The following is a 19,884-nucleotide window of genomic DNA, read 5'->3' as shown; positions in this document are numbered from 1 at the left end:
TGCCCTTAATGGACGTTCTCTTGCGACTTGGGTCTCGGACACATGCACACAAGTCTAGAACCTCCAGAAAGTTGGACTAAACATTAAATGCTTATTTCATTTTTTAATTTATGTCTCTCTTTAAACAGCCAGAGGAGGATGGGACCCCCTTTGAGTCTTGGTTCCTCTCGACGTTTCTTCCTCATGCTCTAGGGAGCTTTTCCTTGCCACTGTCACCCTTGGCTTGCTTACTGGGGGCTTGGACTTGGACATTTGAAAAGCTGCTTTGTAATAGCACCTGTTGTAAATAAAATAAAATAAAATACAATTTTAAAAAGTACTTTATAAATAAATTTTGAGTATTTGATTTTTATATGTAATCTTAAAATGTATAAGATAACTAAAATTTGTTTTTTAATCATTACATTTTTTCACTTAAAACAAAAATATAATTTGGATAGTCCCAATAATCTAGAAAAATCAAATCTCATCATTACAGTGCCAACAACACATCAACATCACCAGACTTCAAAGCACTTGTCTGAGAGGAAGATTTGTATGCCTGTAATTCTGTTGTTGAAGAGCCTATAAAATCAAAATAGGCTTTTAAATTTGAAATTTTAAACTAAAATAAATACAGCCTTATTTTAAATGCCTAAACACACACACACACACACACAGTTACCTCACAGTGTGAATATTGTTGTTGGTGGAGAAAGTATCATAGATCCTCTTTGCTGACACATCAGTGATGTCATTGTGACTGAGGTTGAAATTAGATGGATTATAATTACCACATTGTTCAGGATTCCCAAACACACCTCCCTCTACTAAATCACCGTGTAGTAGTACAAACACCTGTGGATTTATATATCAATGAATTAAATTAATGAACGAATGAATGAATAAACGAATGACTGAATTAGCAAATGAATGAATAAGCAAAGCAATAAATAGTATATTTGTGTCAGTGGACCTGAGTCATTAATGGCCAGATAATTATGCATTTTGACATTTTAAACAAAATATCAATTCTTTCATTTCTTGTACACATGACTTGTTATCTATCAGGCATGAAACTGTAAATCATAAAGAGTCTGTTATGCCTTATTTCTCTTTTTAATGAGAACATGTGTTTCTACAAGCAGTCTGGATATTCTGTAGACCACAGAGATCCATCCTGCCAAGTACAGGCAGTGATCAGTGATCCAGGCAGCCAGTGAGAGAGGTCGTCATTTCCAAATAAAATCACCAAGAAAATCAAGCTTTTTGCTGTTTGCTTTTGAAAAATAAAGTCCTTGAAGGAACACAGGATATGACTGAATGAGCAAAGTTACATTTATATAGAGCCTTTCAAGGAACATACAATGCTTTACAATGAACACACACAGCTTCTATGTTCAGTCACCCTGCCGGATTTTGTGTTAAATTGTGAGAAAAAGAATAAAATGTGTTATGTTCTATGTTAGTGCTCACTGTGCACTCAACAATCAAGACTCTCTACACATCCCTCCTCCCGCTTGTCCACTCACTCCAGGATGTGGGCTTTGTGCTGGTGTGCGAACAGCATCTGCAGGCAGTGGTCAGTGAGCTGACAGTGGCTAAGGTCCAGTTCTGACAGCCCTTCAGAATGTTCCAGAAACAGTGCCAGTGACCTACAGGCCTGCTGGTCCAGCCGGGTCTGACTGAGGATCACCATCTTACCCAGAGCCCGGGAGAGAGCCACAGCGCGTCTCACACACTCCACATCAGTCCCCACACAGAGAAGAGACAGGAACTGGAGCAGCATGGCTTTATTGCTGCTGAACACACTCAACATTCTCCAACATGTAGAGTCACAAAACACTAACACACTCACATAACTACTAACATTAATGCTATTTACACACATTTTGTTTCAAATGATAAAATTATTTTCCCTTTTCCAGAATGTTTCCCTAGTTTGTGTGGTGTTGAGTCAGTGGCTTACTGAAGGGTGACTGTGTGTAAAATGGGGAAGAGTTGCCCTCACAGCCGTGTAGAGTGAGCTGTGTGTGTGTGTGTGTGTGTGTGTGTGTGTGTGTGTGTGTGTGTGTGTGTGTGTGTGTGTGTGTGTGTGTGTGTGTGTGAGAGAGAGAGAGCTCTCTGGATGACCATGGAGTCGACTCTGCAGTCCTCAGTGCTCAGAGTCAGTGTGTGTTTCTGTGTGTCTGCTGTGAGGTCCAGAGCAGAGCAGCAGGAGAAATCCAGTCTGTGCTGCAGAGCGAAGAGCAGATCTGTTGCTGCTGCCCCCTGCTGTAGTTCAGAGACACTGTAGCAGTGGAGCAGCCTCAGCAACAGCAGCCTGTCAACACGGAGAAAACAAAACACACACAGACAGTGGCAGGGCAGTTAATTTCAGGTTAATATAAATATTTCACCTAAATTTAATTTTATTCTGAAGTAAATATCCATGGATATTGCTGATTACCTGACAGGAGTCTCAATAAAACCTAAATGATGCTGGCACAAAATGACTTTTGAGGAAACTCGTGAAAAACACATAAACGTACATAAACGTTTATATAACACTCCCTAAACAGACCAGTTCTGTGTTAAAATTCTGATTGTGAGAAAAGTTCAAGCCTGAGACGGGAGACGTGTTAGAGCAGTGGCTCAATGCTCTCCAGCTCCGCCTTTGGTATGGAGGTGAAAAGCAGGCTGAGAGAGACTGCTGTGCAGTGCTGGAGGGTGAAGCGCAGGGCAGCACAGTGGACAGAGTCCAGCTCTCTGCTGTTCAGGTTGATGCAGTTCTCTGCTGAATTCAACAAGCTGGACACACAGTGAGCAGAGCCAGTCTGATAGATCTCTCTGATGATGGACAGTACAAAGCTGGAGCTCAGCCTGGGGAGAAGGCACACACACACACACACACACACACAAACACAGACACAGACACACATTTCCAGGTCTCATACTGTACAGTATAATTAAAGTGTTTGGACTGTTACTAACTGTGTGAACAATCTGAGCCACACAACACATGACTGTATTCTCTCACCTTCTGATCTGAAGTCTGGCCAGTACAGGCAGAAGGTCTCTGGGATTTTGTTACTTAATGTTGGGGATGTGTAGTGGTCCCATGAGCTGGTGGAAGCTCGTCTACTTTGCCGTAACGTCACCCTTTCGCCTTGCTGTCTGGATGCGTACTGTCTGTCAGACTAGCAATTCATCTACACTTCTCACAGATAAAACTGCCACTAATGACGAAGAATAAACATGCTGCATTCAGTGCTCTGAAGCAGAACATAAGTCATGATGAAAAAGCAAAATGTTAACATTACTTATGTTTGTGGTAGTTCCTTAGATATAGTTTGTGATGATAAAATAGTTTTCCATGGAAGTTGCCAGTTTCCAGGTAGAAAGTAGTTAAATGCAACAAAACATTTGTTAAACAGATAGAGAGCAGTAAGAGCTAGTATGCTGAAACTACCTTTTTCAAAAACAGGAAGCTTCCTTATGAAGGAAAGAGGTTCTTATGAACCTCAGCATTTTGACAGCAAGTATTAACCATGGCTATAAAACCATGTGAATAATTCAGTTATGGGATTAATCCACAAAATAGAACATCAAATCTAATTATTTGGCCAGTACAGGGTTATGCAATATTCCTTCATCTCAGCAAAATGGAATAGCTTGACTTCCTTAACTGATTAATAATTAAAAAATATCTTTCTTGACTATAAGAATATAGCTTAACCACTAGAAAGATTAAACATCCAGTGAGTGTGTATCCTGGCATGTTAATGTAAAAGGCAGCTCCTACTGGATTTGGGGAAATGTGAGGTTTAGGTTCATCTATAGTGTTAAGTATCAATGTGAAATATGAATATTGAGGTCAGCATCACGTAAGAATGTATATGTGTGAAACATCTTCGTCGCCATAAATGTTGTGTTGTTACATAATTAAGCAGTCCATCCAGTTTCATTTACTTGATTTATTAGCAACCTGTGTCCACTGTCTAACTCAAGTATTTTTATTTTTATTTCCTCCATGTTGTTTATAATAGGCCTACAATAAGAAATCCTTTTAACTGATTAATAATTAAAATATATCTTTCTTGACTTTAAGAATATAGCTTAACCATTAGAAAGATTAAACATCCAGTGAGTGTGTATCCTGGCATGTTAATGTAAAAGGCAGCTCCTACTGGATTTGGGGAAAGATTAGTAAAAGATTTCAAGTATCTGCAAAGCAGAAAACTGCCTATTCAACAGGCATGAATGATGTGCTACAGAAGTAGTTGTTTTATTTGCATAGCCTAATTAATATCATTAGATCAAGTTCTATATTACCTATATTGTTATATTACAATTTTGCTTTTGCTTTTTTGCTTCACAGTTGTTACACATAATTGCTGCACCTGATACAAGGATAGGAATTTCAATTTATTCATACTGGATATAAGAATCATTAATGGCTGCTGAGTGAAGCACTTTCATTGAAAATTCATCCACCAATTTTTTTTTTTTTTAACCAGAAACAGGGCACATCAGCCAGGAATACATTCCAGCTCTGTTTTAGAACACTGGCTGTGATTCATTACATTTTGGCAATTGTGAAAACAAACTGGATGATACTTCTAAAAGTAATTGTGTTTGCAGTTTATTTGCACAGTTACATGAACAACACATGTAGTAATCGGATCTAGAAAGTTGCCAACCCTATTAAAATATTAGGTTTATAGTATAATATTTGAATTAAACAGACTAAGCATTAATCACAATCATTTGCATGATCATTAAATCTTGAACCAAAAATGTATCAGAGAGCTCTAGTGTTTTTCACAGACACACACCCAATTAAACTGTGCTTGACCATTTCTTGCCCTCTATATCATTCTCTGCAGTTTACTGAGAAAGACCTGACACTGGGTAATGCCATTGTCTATTCGAAGGCCAAAACAACAACAATCTTGGTTATCAAAGATTCACTCCACCCTGACCACAGCCTCTTCTTTTAGAAGCTATGAAAAAACCACCATCGCAGCTTGTGAGCACAAATCTAGCCTCTTAAAAATACTCGCCTGGAATTAAACCTAGTAGAGTTCCACAATGAGGTGCAATTTGTAAAAGGACGTCTTTTTCTCTCAGAGTTAGAAATCTGCAGAAATAAATACATCAGTTAAATGTTTAAATATGTAGGTTAGAAATCCAAGTATAAAGAGCAGATATATTATCTGTGCTAATTAATGAATGTATTTAAAGTATACATTTAGTAGGCCAAAAAATAGAACTCGTATGTAAAGCATATCTAAATATTTTTATTTAGAGTAAATTACATGCGACATTTTGAAGATTTTGATTTTTTGGCCCGCTACCACCACACCGCCTCATCGGGAACTGTTACACTTTATTTTTTATTTATTTTTATTTATAACTTAAAAATAATCACCTGGAATGTAAACCTAGCCGAGGTCCACAACGAGGTGCAATTTGTAAAAGGACGTTTTTTTTCTCTCAGAGTTAGAAATCTGGAGAAATAAATATATGAATTTATTACCCCCCATCAGTGGACCTTTAGAGTTTTATTATTAAAAATAAGACAGACAGATGAACAGACAAACGCAAAATGTATATATAAAATTTTTAAGTATTCGCCATCTGCACCATTACAGGAATAATGTGTGTGTGTGTGTGTGTGTGTGTGTGTGTGTGTGTGTGTGTGTGTGTGTGTGTGTGTGTGTGTGTGTGTGTGTGTATGTATGTATGTATGTATCTATGTATATGGTTATGTGTGAGTACATGTATGTTGGATTGTATATGTACACGTATTAGAGTGTGATATTTAGCGTTTATGGATTGGCTCTGTATGGATTTTATCAAAGGTGTCCAGTCTAGATTATTGGTTCTGTTATTGATTAATTCTGAGAATTATTCTATTGATATATAGTCTATCAATAGATTTTTCTACTGGGTGACACTAATATTATTTTTTGTTTTCCAGTTCATGAGTATGTTTTTTTGTTTGTTGTTTTTTTGCAATAATATTTTTATTATATCAATATAATAATGTTATCCATAGTATCCTGTCATATTGGATGATGATATGTCTCCTAGGAGACATAAAGATGGTGTTGGATGGATATGGTTATTTAAAGCATGGGATATGTTGGTGATGCACTATATTGGACTGTTTGCACTTGTGTAGCATGTTGTCTGTTGCACTGTTGTTTTTATGTTGCACCATGGCCCTGGAGGAACATTGTCTCGTTTTTGTTGTGTACTTGTATATAGCTGAAATGACAATAAAACCTCTTGAACTTGAACTCGAACTTGATGATGACTTGCCAAAATTGCTTGATAGGTGTGCTCTGCCACGTGGCGTGAATGTAATCGTCAACTGTGTTTTGAGTAAAGTATGTACAGATTGCTGAGCTTGTGAAACCAATTTTAAACATCCAATGTGTAGTATAATGTACTCTGTATTATTTTGTACTGAATGCATTGTAGGTTAGTGTTGCTGTCATGTGGTAATGATTATTACACATTTTAATCCAAACTGCGGCGTCGGGGGCTGGTAATGAATCTTCCTCCCATTGTCTCGATGGGAGAGTAACTGTGAGATTTGATTTCACTATTATTTTGTATATCTTAGATAATAGGTTTTTTGTATTAAGAATGTTTGTTTATAAATTCTGATATGGATGTAGGTATCGGAATTGATTTTTGAACACATAGGTGATCTTAGCTGATGTTATTGTAGGAACTGGGTGCTCTTTATACCGTATTTTGGGGCTAGTTGTGGGCGTGACATGAAAGAAGTCTTATGATAAATATGTTTAAGGTGTGTAATGCCTTTTTCTATCCAAGATGTAAAGTTTAATATTTTTGTTCATGGTAAATTCTGGATTGTTCCAAATGGGAGAATGAATAGTTTGTGGAATTTCCACCAGACTGTTAGTGTCATGGCCACCTTCAAACTGTTGAAACATGGATATTTTTGAATATGAGTCTGGGCACATTTGAAACACCTGCCGCAAACATTACTGACATTATATCTTGTTTATGTGATTGGCTGTTTGTCTAGCCACAAGTACTTTTTGATTTATTTATTTTTTAATTTGGCAATTTTATATATAACAGCAACAAATGACATCTTAAGTTTTATGACAAAATGTGCAAACAAGCTGGCCTGAGAGGTGTGTAGCGGGATATGACTCAATGCATCTCTGGTGCTGCTTTTGATGAGTACAGTGTCATAAGTGTGTCTGTCCAGCAGCGCAAACAGGGGATACAGCTTCTTCTCCCGGAGGTTTCCGATAAATATGTAGATATGTTAGTATGTAATAGAAAGACAGCTGCCCATCCTCATAGTCTAGGTACATGCCCACAATTCCTGGGCAATTGTGTCAGGGGCAGAGGGGTCTCAGGCTTGGTGCAGGTGTACGACTTCTGGATGCTCCTCCAGAGCACCCAGAAACCCTCATAGTGGGTTTCTGAACTTGCTCAGACTCAAATCTGAATATCGACGTCCGAAAGGTCTTAGAGAGGAACAAAAAGCACAATTCATTTGATTAAATTGTTCCAGTATAAATATGGTTACCAAACATGCTTTTAAAAATATACTTCCATGTAGATGGTACCCTACAGGGTAGTGTTGGAACAGTGTGTATAGGCTTAGCGTCATGTTGTGGCCCCGCCCCCTCCTCAAATATCTTGGTGTTTGTGCGTTCGTCTTTGTTGCCACACCCTCTCGTGTCGTTCGCCTGTTCTCTGTTATGTGTAATCGGCTTGGGTGTATATATGTCTCGTGTGTCATAGTACATGTGTTGGTGTTTGAGATGTGCATAGTGTTTGAGCTTTGTTGTATGTTTTGCATGTTTGCAAAAATAAAAGTGCGTTTCATCGTGCCTCGTCCCTGCATCCTGCTTATCCTCGCAACGTCACAACTAGACCACATTAGATGTAACTTAGAACCTCCAGTGACCTCTGTATGTGTTTCTTTAGTTGTATGAGCTCCACTGGAGGACTCTGAATAGTTGACAATGGAAGAGGGGTATATCAGATTCACCCCTTCTGCGTCGGTGTGACAGATTAACACACTGCATTAACGTTTAGAAATAAAAACATATGGTAAACACAGTCTAGAAAATATTACCTTGTAACAATTCATTCAGTATATGAACTGTTTTCTGTGTCCTTATGTCTATAAATTAAAAGTAATAAAACATTTAAATGATAAATAAATTACAATGAATGTATAAATGTTCACAAATAAGAAACTACATTGGTCTGCACTTTTCTCCACAGATTCAAGGAACTCATGAAAGTTGGAAGCTATAAAAACACATAATACAGAATTATAGACTGACTGATGTGTGAGCAGAAAGATCACTGTGATGTTCTCATATCTAAAGCACTCAAAGCATTGTTGTTGTGTAAATGAACTGTGATCTGATTGGTTTAAGGAAATAGATTCACCTACTTTGAAGTTCAAGTTTTTATCAAAAGGTTAGAACTGGTTGACTATACTTTGTCTGTCCTGCAACAGGAATTTTAAACATTTATATCCAAAGTATTACGCGATAGAAATCAATTCGACTACCCGTTATTGACCGCTAGATGGCGGAAGATACGAAGAAATAAATGAGTCCAGAGCCTCCTGCCCGACTTTACGGTGAGACTCTGCTTTTACGTCATTAAAACGCTAAAGAAAAAAGGCCGCCATATTTGTAGTTCCACAACGTGAAAAGGCGTCATTTTGTATGCCGAAGAATGAATAAACACCATGCCATGCCTTGAAGACGACGAAATTGCAATTTATTTAGCTAGCCATAAGAATAAGAATAGCTGTTTAATTTACATAATCACAAATATATTGCATGTACATACAGCTACATTTCAGTCGATCAAAAATGTTTCACGTATTTATAACCGCAACTTTATGTTACAGTGGTCATATCAGAGATTTACCAATATAAAACGCAACAGGTGTCGTGTTCTGTAATAGAACATTTTAACATTTATATCCATATTACACATAACCAAGGTGTAATATAACCATATGTACTGAACAGACATGAACAGCCTGTGTATTGTGAAAATACATGTATGTGTCTTCTACAGCAATTACTGTGCCCTGCACACTTTAAGTTTGGCATGAAGTGTTTGCTTTTTCCAAAGCAAGTAATATTAAATTATTCTCATAGAATAAATTTCACAAAGACATGGACTTCTCGGTTGACCGTAGAAATATGTTGGGTTTTTTTTTTTGTATTTAATTTATTTAATGCGAATCGTATGTAGGTTACCACTGCTAAGCTTCACCAATTGTCAAGGTAAGACCTCGAAAGGACGCAGAAAATTATTTTAATAACAGCTTCTGCTGATTTATTCAATAACTGTATGACACCGTTTGAGTGTACGTACCGACTGAAAACAAACTCAAATTATTAGAGACACTCTTACTGCGTCTCCACATTGAAACATATCAGTTAGTTAGCTAGGCTGGCTAACTAGCTTAGCTTTATTAGCTAGCTAAGCTAATGGCGAAGAGGATTACGTTAAAGACCCCCCGGTCTACAGTTGTGCACATACAGGAAAATTAATGAATAGCATGGTAATACACGCATTTATTGGAACAGTTATGTAGCTAATATGCATTTGTAGTATGTGCGCCTGGCGTAGAAATGAGTCTTTGTTAGCCCATTAAGGCTATCTTAGCTAGGCTAGTTCGAGCAAGCTAAGTGCTGGTTGCTATGACAACGGGCTTGGTGTATTTTGCGAGCTTGTCGGCTACATAAGATAAGTGTTTATTGCTTTACTGCTGCGGTGAACTGTTATTATTGTAACACTCTGCTAATGCCAGATGTGTAGAATAACTCACTAGTGATGTTTACTTCGAGACTTTGGCAGTTTTAAGATGGCTAGAAAGCGAATGAGCCAGCTAGCTGTCCAAGCTAACATGCAACCTTCTGTACATCCCGGGTACTCCCAGCCCTTATCAGGACCCCACAGTTCCCTTTGAGAACTCCCTGGTATCACGATCATAACTTTGGACAACCAGTTGTCATTCTCAACTCATGTTTCAGATTTCCCCTTTGTAACATACGAAGGATTCAGCCCCTTCTCTCGCAGGAAGCTTACCCGGGTGCTTGTGCGGTCTCTTATGATCTTAAAGCTGAACTACTGCAACTTACTACTTGCTGGTCTATTACTACTCTAGTACTTATTGTTTATTGCACTTATCAATGTTTAAGGTAGACCTTATGTATTTCGTACTTCTTGTTAGGAACTGGTTCAAAGTGACAAGTCCTTCAGGTTCAATCTCCTCCAAGTTACCCTCTGCCCTCCGTCCTCTGTAGCCGGATCCGGGGAAGTCAAGAGATACTGACAACAAGGTAGTGAATCAAGAGAGTTCCACTTTATTGAGGAAAGCACAGAGTATAAATGTGTCCTATATCTACTATCTAAATCTACAGGATGATGGAGAAAAGTGAGGCATGTTCTAAGGGTCTACGTAGAAAGGAAAGGGACAAGGTTATTAAAGATTAGATGTTCTCTGCATGAACGAGCCACGAGCTGTTCCCTTGTCCGCCATTAGCCACTCCTGTGCTTAAAGAGAGACGGAGAGAGAGAAAGGGAGGGGTAAAGGAGACAAGAAGAGGGAGCGGATGACCTAGGGCGACCAGCTTGTGGTCAAGCCGCCATGTCATGGCTGATAGGCAGAGACCTTGCGTTGGGTGCCTGAATAGAGAAAGGCTCCAGTATCTAACACTTCTAGGCATCAGCAGTAATCCCTGTATTTCTACAGTATTCTAGATCATTGCTATATTGGACTCTAACCTATTGGACTGGCTAGGATGTATTCTATGAATAAATAACAAAGCACTTTTGTAAGTCGCTCTGGATAAGAGTGTCTGCTAAATGCAGTAAATGTAAATGTCCAAGGAAAGCCGACACTAGCAGGCAAACCGAGCATTGCACAGGCCATATTTGAAATTCCCACAATGCTTTTCTCACCGAGCGTATGTCCGGGCAATAACGTCAGTTGGTCCTACCAGACAATTATCACCATGACGAGAGTCTTTCATATCAATAAATTCTGACAACACTTTGAAAGTGATAAGCAGTGGTTAGCTCGAAAGTTATTCATAAACAAGCACGTTGAAAATTACGAAACAAGAGACTTAGATCAGCTGTTGTCTCTATCAATGGTGTGGGTGACCCATGTGTTCTTAGGATGCAGGTAGGGTCTAACGCCTTCTGTGCTGAGTTGCTGTTTCCATATTTTAAAAATAGAACGCATTGTTAAACGGCATCTGTAATAGTTAAGGAAAGTGCATTATAAGTATAAAGTGTTACAGTAAGTGTTTTGGCCCCTGACTGCCATTAGGACAAGCCAAGACAACCACTCACTACATTAGCTTATCTACTTGTTAAATCAGCCTGAAATTAAGATACAGATAAAAGTGTTGATTTTTGTACTAACATTTTAACAACTTCAGCCAAAGTATTCAGAATGTAAATGTTTGGTCTAGCAGGTATGTCCCACAACTGATGCAGAGAGTGCATGTCATGGCAGAGGGGATTCATGTTGGCAAAATGCCCTCCTACAAATTAGTCTCAAATACTGAAGCAAAAAAGAGGCCAAATTCATCTGATGGAAGTAAGTCTAAAAGGGCTTCTTGATGATGTTACCCTGGTGACTTGCATTCTTTCCAGATGCTCAACAACCACTAAAAGTAGTGCATTGCTAAAAACTTCTACTTGTTGTGCTGGAGGTGTTGAAAATATGGTTTCCTTGTCATTGTCATTCTGATTTTATAAGGTTCTACGTGGGTATCGATAGGAGCTGAAACTGTGCATGTGTTGCCCCTCTGAGGAGATGAGCCAATGAGGAAGATGCCCGTGTTCAAATTTGGCTCTAGACCACGCTTTGAGCTGGTGCACTTTGTCAGCGGTTGAAGTTGCAGCAGCATTGGCGGAGTGGGACGCATTGGTGAGAAGGAGAACGAGAAGGATCTCAGCAGTGAGAAGCTGAACAGCGGCAAGCAGCGGGAGGCCGGAGACAAAGCCTCTCCTCTCCCTTCTCTGACACAAACACAGTCACGTGTTATATACTCACATAATCCAAAATCTAGCATCTTTTATTTGCTGTTAGCTGGCGAAGAGTAATCAGTATAGTCAGATTCCTTTAATGTAAACACTTGGGAAAATTCCTGCCATGATACCACTTTGGACACAGGGAAGATCTGATAGTAAATATTCTGGCAGGGACAGGCCATGACGGCTTAGGAAAGTTTATAATGAAGGTTAATTACACAATTCCATAAAATATAGATTCAGTTAAAATGATCAAACTTTTAAGTCATTCACTTTTATTTTTATGTAGCTAACCCTTTCTTACCAACTTAGTACAATGACAGGAGTTAATCAGAAATGCTCTCATTGGCATTTCTGCTTGAATTGGCTTGACTTGGAAATGGTTGGCTGGAAAATTCCTGCCATGAGATCACTTTGGACACAGGGAAGATCTGATAGTAAATATTATGACAGGGTGAGGTCATGACTGCTTAGAAAAGTTTATAATGAAGGTCATGAAAGGTCAGTTTTGACTAATTGCAAAAAACGCCATGTAAACATTAGAATGGGAAAGTCAAGCGGTCTGAGCGAAGCGAACTGCGAACGAGGCATGGAACAGACTAGCCAGGACCAATATTTTGAAAGGGATCAGAAGAGGATGACATCAAGAATCATTCTGATGATCAAGTGGCGCACGGTCAAGCAAATTGCAGCCAGATACAATGCTGTTGCTCCAACTAACATGTCTGAAGGCACAACATGGGTCCTCTGAAATCAGTAGATGTTTGAACAGAAGGGCTTACCTATGTATTGTGACCAAGTGCATCCCTTCATGCAGCTGCTTAAACTATGGCAGAAGGACACTAAACAAGACAAGAAACCCTGCCGCAAGGGTTGTATAATCACGGATTTGTTCCAGTATCAAGACAGCAAATTTTCAATGTTTCCCTGGCCTTCACATTCCCCAGATCTTAATCCTATAGAACATCCCTGGGTAAAGGTATAACAGGCAGTTTAGAACATGTCAGTCCCTCCATGTAATTTGAGAGAAAATATCCTATGAAGATTGGACCAAAAGGAAAAGCACATTTGGTAAATATGGGAAAAAGAAAAACGAAAAGACGAGCCCAGATCCCTGCCAGAATATTCACGCAGCTTGTGCTATTGTTCACTTGCTGCTGTCGGAAGGGTGTTAAGAGAAGGAACACGACCTCAGAGGATGACTTCTTTAAGGGTAAGTTCTGACCACAGCCACCACTTGGATGAACTGTGTGTGTGTGTGTGTGTGTGTGTGTGTGTGTGTGTGTGGGTGTGTGTGTGTGTGTGTGGGTGTGTGTGTGTGTGTGTGTGTGTGTGTCTGAGAGAGAGAGATCTACGTAGAAGTGTTCTAAGTATCTATACAACGCTAATAAGACATTTTCTGTTACTTTTTAAACAGATACTAGAACAAAGTATTTAATGAAGAATTACTTGACTACTGAGGGAACTGAATCAGCCATAGTAAGTAAAGTAGAACCAAGACAAATGATTTAAAGCCAAACTGAGGCAGGGGACAAAAGCCACAAAAAATGGAAAAACAGCTATGGTGAACAGTGATGCTAATTGAATGCTTGTATTTAAGTACACTGAATGTCTCTGAATATAAATTACAAATGCATTTCAACAAATGTTCGAGAAATTAATTAAAAACACTAATGTAAATGTATTTAGAATATATTTAGGACACATACATTTAGCATATGCAATCTTTGTCAGTTACAGGAAAAAATACTGTTGGTGGGTTTTTTGTTTGTTTGTTTTACATTCTCCTTACTATAGAATTAACAGTCGACTGTTCGGTGACTTTGCATGCTGAGTTGTAACACTGATTATTAGTATAATTGTGGCGAGAATCAAAATCAACACTAGCTAAAATGACTGAATGCATTGGAATTTATTATTCCAATAGCACAATTTGAATGGGTCTACGGTACCTTAGTGTGTCAGGTCCTGTTATTTCTGTTGAACATTTGATGCTTGGGGGCACATTTTTACATCATTAGGCTTGCAGGCTATGTGATAACGGCTATGCGATAAAAAATTGTATTTGTTTCCTTTCCAGTCCAATTCAAATTATAAATTACAAATGTATCAAAATGTAATTAAAGTCATATTTCAATTAAATGTATTTAAATACTGTTCAACAATATTTCTACTCATATCTACAGGTGGAACCTAAAGATATGAATTTCAATGAGAGGGATAAATGTATTGAGGACCTGGAAGCCATGTTTGCTAAAGTGAGAAAGTCTGCAGTGGAGCAGAGCAATCCTAACGCTTGTTTTCCATAAATTCTCACAATGCTATGAACTATGCATTTCAAGTAGATGTAATTAAATATTGCTTAACATTGTTTCTCTTCATAGTTGGAGGCGAAACTGAATTCTTTCATAAAGATGCAGTATGATACCTGTGAACATAATATGGGCCAACTGATTGAGGAGATGGAATCCACAGTTGCTAGAGTGAGAAAGTCTGCAATTCAGCAGAGCAATCCTAACACTTGTTTTCCATAAATACTAACAATGCAATTAAATATGCATTTCAAGTAGATGTAATTAAATATTGCTCAACACGGTATTTGTGTCTGCAGGCGGCCAAACTGTTAGGATTCGACGCCATACTTGCTAGGGAGAATATGGCTGCATAACCTCTGACAACAGCAATAAACAGCATTAAAAATACTCTGACATTTTTCAGTCTAATCCCTGCCTATGTTGCCTGCAACACAGTCAATTAAACCATGGATAGTAATTATATCTTATTTTTTTGTCTCACAAACATTCTGAATGTAACATTTCCTACAGCTTTAAAGATACAATCACCATACTTGGCACCCACACTATTTTTTTCCTTGATGTCCACTTACATCTATGTGGCTTAACAATCACAATTCATTTTTACACAATCAATTTCCAACCTCTATATATATCGCTCGGAATTCAACAGACACCTGACTCAAGTATTTTTATTTTAATTTCCTCCATGTTGTTTATAATAGGCCTACAGTAAGAAATCCTTTTAAAGGTGATCGCCATTTCTACCACTGTATACTGTTGAAGCATACAAGTTTTTATTCAGTGTCAGATATGTCATTTTTGGGGATTAGGTACAGCGCATTTTGTTCAGGACATTCGCTGATATATGTTCTAAATGGGATTATAAAATAACTAGCTAGCTAGCCATGCATTTAGACAGAACCTGAATTGTGTTAAATGGGGATTTTTATCCCATGTTTTTTAGGCTGCGATATGTACCGCCTAGTATAAATAAATACGCAAGAATGCAGAGCACGAATAGTCCATAGTTTATTTTCCCTTCTATATAAGCCCGCAGGTTCATAGGTGACTAGCTTTTATAATGTCATGTGTAATTTGAGCATAATGGTGCAAACTTCAAAGAACAATATGGAAAAAAAGGAGGGTTGTTTACATAATTGCCCTTGAAAAAGTTTATAAGAATTAAACTCTTGTGTACCCCTCAGACATTCTCCAGAGGGTCCCTCAAAAGCATGTTTATATTTAAGTTGCAATAAAGGACAGGACCAGCTATTCTCTTCAACTAATTCTGATATCAAGTGGAAACAAGTTGTCAGGTTCTGGTCCGCACCGAACCAGGAACGCAGACACAGACACGTACACACATATCCGCACAAATCACCTACCACGACCACTGCTCGGTTCAAAATCACACACTTATCAACCATCACGATCACCTGCTTCTAATTAACTCTCTCCCTATTTAAACCCCTCATGTACCATCCTCCAGTGTTTCCCATTTAGCATACTGTGGACTAAAGCTGAGCCTGTCTTCATGAGCTTCCCCACATCTGTGTTTTTAAAACTTTTTGGCAATGCTTTGTGTGACTAATATCCTGCCTTTTTATCCCTCACCCATGTCTTGCTCAGGTGTCAATATGTCACATAACTAAATTAGTGTTCTATTATTTTCTTAGTTTGTACAAGAAGTACAAATATGTAGCTATCTAACATTTATAATGTGTATTGTTTCTTATTTTGTTAACATTAAAATGTAAAACCAAGTGAAAACATTTAAATGTAAAAACTGGTTTGACACTGCTTTGGATCTAGTGAAAATACTAGAAGCTGTCAACACCATGACCTGAGCAGTCTGCATTTAACACATAGAGAGAGAGACAGAGACGATGTACGACAACAACCAAAGGTATTCAGATCTTAAGGGAATCCTTTCACTTAGTCTTCAATTATGCACTCCATAGATGTCATGAGGGACAGCCTCACAAGAAAGGAGGCCTGGTGCATGGCATGCAGTGGTGCCTATCATGCGAACACAGAGAGAGACAGAGACAAGGTAGCAGACAACAACCAAACGTGTTCAACTGCTGTCAGGTCTTTCTCAGTAAACTTCAGAGAATGAAGTACAGGGCAAGCACTTGAACATGCACATGTTCTTCCCTGGATACAGACACTTTGCCTCAAAGACAGTTGCCTCACAGGTTTGTTCCAAAATGACTTCCCTTGTCCCTTATTCCCTTATGCAACAGGAATTGAAAAGAAAGGTGTGAGCAAGTATACCCTCCACTGACAAGCTCCTGTTGTTTAAGTGTGAATGGATTCTGTGACTTGAACAAGTCTGCTCCTTCTCTCATCCAATATAGAAATTGCTCACCGAACTACAATGAGTGAACAAGGTCTAATGAACTTGCTGTGAGAATGATCTCAGTAATTAACTCAAAAAGGATAGGCTCAGAAGTGATTTTTTTTTTTTTTAAGTAGGAGGATTTTGATATTTCAAGCTTGCCAGCAGAACTAGCTAGCCTAACCTGGGATGACAGCCAATGCACAGCATCACAGCTGGGGGAAACGGATGTGAAATGTCAGTTTAATCGGCAAGGCTCAAGGCAACAGGGTCCTGTCCCTTGACTTAGGTTGATCTAGAGGTATTTCAAGAAACTTCTCAAGCGCACTTTAGTGGCAAAGAACAATATTTTCACTTGAACAGGGACCTCAGATTAAAAGTCTGATGCTCTACTGACTGAGCTATTCAGGATAGAAGCAATATCAGAAACATTACAAGTGCAATGTCCATGTATGCAAAGAAAATTGAGTTCATGTGTATTGCATTAAGATGTCAATCTGCCTATGGAACATAACACCTCTTACGAGGCTCGATTTTTGCTCTCAAGCTGCGATGGTTTTGTTATGTTGTCTAAGAGAAGAGGCTTTGGTCGGTGGAGTGAGTCTTTGATAACTAAGATTGTAACTAAGATTGAAACTGCTCACCGCACTACATCGAGTACACAAGGTGTAATGAACTTGCTATGAGAATGATCTCAATAAGTAACTCAAAAAGGATAGGCTCATCATGATGCATTAGCTAACAGTCGGCACTCATACACAAGTGTGAATGTTCAACATTCATTCAAGCATCTCGAGGTCACAGTCTGTAGTGTGTACAAAAGGAATCTAAAGGAAAGGTTTGAGCAAGTGCATCCTCCACTGATAAGAGATATGACTTTAGACTTCAATTGTAACATTAGAAAAAAGATGTACATACAGTCCATTTGTTTAAAATGTTCTTTGATGTGAAGGTCATATTATTTTGCCCCAACTTACGCAGAACTTGATTGTTGGAAGAATACAACAGGGGAACTTTCAGTTGTACTTCACATGACTGACACTGTGTAGACTTTAACTAATGTACAGTTGTGTAGCTTTAGAGTTGTGTACAATTAGAGCAAGTGACCTAAGCAACATGTATTGCATACACAGTTTGCCTTAACAAACCTATCACTTCATCATGGTCAGTATATTTGTTATAGATACATGTAATGCTTCAGCATTGCTACTAGTTCTAATACACTCAAACTAGTGCACCAGAGTGGGTGATGGTAATGGTACGGTTAGAAGCAAACCTATATGACTGGGGTTGGGCTTCCACACACTGTCCCTTTCTCCCAATTCACAGAGCGGAAACGACTCGTTTTCAGCCTGTTTTTTTTTTTTTTTACACAACCAATTTCCAACCTCTATATATATATCGCTTGGAATTCAACAGGCACCTGTTGCTACTGAACCTTTAAGACGGATGTAAGATAAATGAGCTCCTTTATGATTGGCTGCCCTGTATTGTGCTTCATTCAAAAGGTACTCAGAGCTGAAATGCCTGAGAAAGGCAATTTAAGTGGGTGTGCTAAACCTCTATAGGCTGAATAGGCAGAGATAGGTCAATAAAGTGTTCTTGTGACATTAGAAATACAAATTTCAAAAGGGGCATTTTTGGCAGCTAAACGGACATAGTTAAGAATTTTAACATTTAAAATATATATATTAAAAGGAGAATGTTACTTATTTCACTCTGACTGTAAAACAGTGCATATTGTGTTAAATGGGATTTCCATCCCATGTTTTTAAGGCTGCCTTATGTATAAATAAATATGCAAGAATGCAGAGCATGAATAGGTCAGTCTTCCATTCTGTATCACATACCTACCCTTGATAACACAGTGGTAACTGGAAAAAAACAACCCTTTTTACTCAGTTGTCACTACTTCCAATAGACTTCACGCTAATCTCATAGAAGTCCACCCGTTTCCGTGTCCTCCGGAAACAGCACTTCCGTTGTGTTGTGACAGGATTTGTTCCTGAAGTTGTATGCGTTTTCTAAATTTGCACCGCATTTCTAAAGTGTGTTACCACTTTGATGAATATGCTTTGTTTATTTGCAGCACGGTGGGTTTTCCAGGACACCGTAATTTATGCATGTTTAATTCCATCTTTTATTCACGTACTAAGCCCAACTCTATAGGCTAATATTTATAAAACCGAGATAACCATAGAAACGTCTTCATCTGTGCTTGATACTTTCAAGGAAAAACGGAACTGCTGCTTGTCAAGCTTGTTTCATCAGGTTTTATATCATCGTCATGACGTGTTTGAATTGATCCCAGGCATATGCAGTCCTCATCAAAATCCATGCATGTCCTAGGCTGTGAGTAAGGTATGTTCTCTCTCTGGTCACAGTTGGCAAATAAATTATGCATATAGATTGTGGGGAAAACACTTTAGCACGTGTTCTCCAAAGAAGTGTCTTAATATGAGCTATCTAGCTAGTTCCAATGTCAACTGTAATCATAACACTGGGTTTCTCTCTGTGCTCAGGTGTCTTATTCGCATGCCAGTAACATGTTAGCGATATTGCAGTAGTGTGAATTTTTATGTTGCCCGTGATGAAAGGTGACAGCGAATAAAAATCCAAACATTTTTTTTTGTTCAGGTCTTTTTAACGGTCATAACCGACACATATTTATCTAACAAAAAATCAGGTTCCTCTAAATGTGTGGAAGAACTGCTGTGTATATTTTTGTTTCCAGTGGCCTGAGTACCTAAAATATGTCACCATTTTAGGAAGCAGGAAAGCAGGGCTGCTTACAAACATGACATTAGTAAATTATTTTTGGGATATTTTCATTTATGATTTTCCCCTTTTTGTTGTTTGTTAGCTTTTTTACTTTCATTTTTTGTAGGGACTGTGATATATATTTTGTTATTTGAATGCATAATATAGCTTTGGGGCTCCCACAGACACTTGTGTATATACACATATTAGGGGAGATTTTTTCATTGGTTTGTATATGTTTTTGAAGGAATGCACATAGTTCTTATGTTTGAGCCACTTTAAAGATATTTTTTGACTTGTATCAGAAAGGAATGCAAGCATTTATTCATATCAACATTTTCATATCACATTGGTGTAGGTCATTTTCACTTGTTATATAAAGAACATTCTAATGGCTTTGGGGGAGACAAACCAAATTAGTCCTTTATAATTGTAATTATA

Source organism: Electrophorus electricus, unplaced genomic scaffold (assembly GCF_041902795.1).
Source record: "Electrophorus electricus isolate QZ-2024a unplaced genomic scaffold, ASM4190279v1 Scaffold49, whole genome shotgun sequence".
Lineage (NCBI taxonomy): Eukaryota > Metazoa > Chordata > Actinopteri > Gymnotiformes > Gymnotidae > Electrophorus > Electrophorus electricus.
This window is presented reverse-complemented; position numbering follows the sequence as displayed.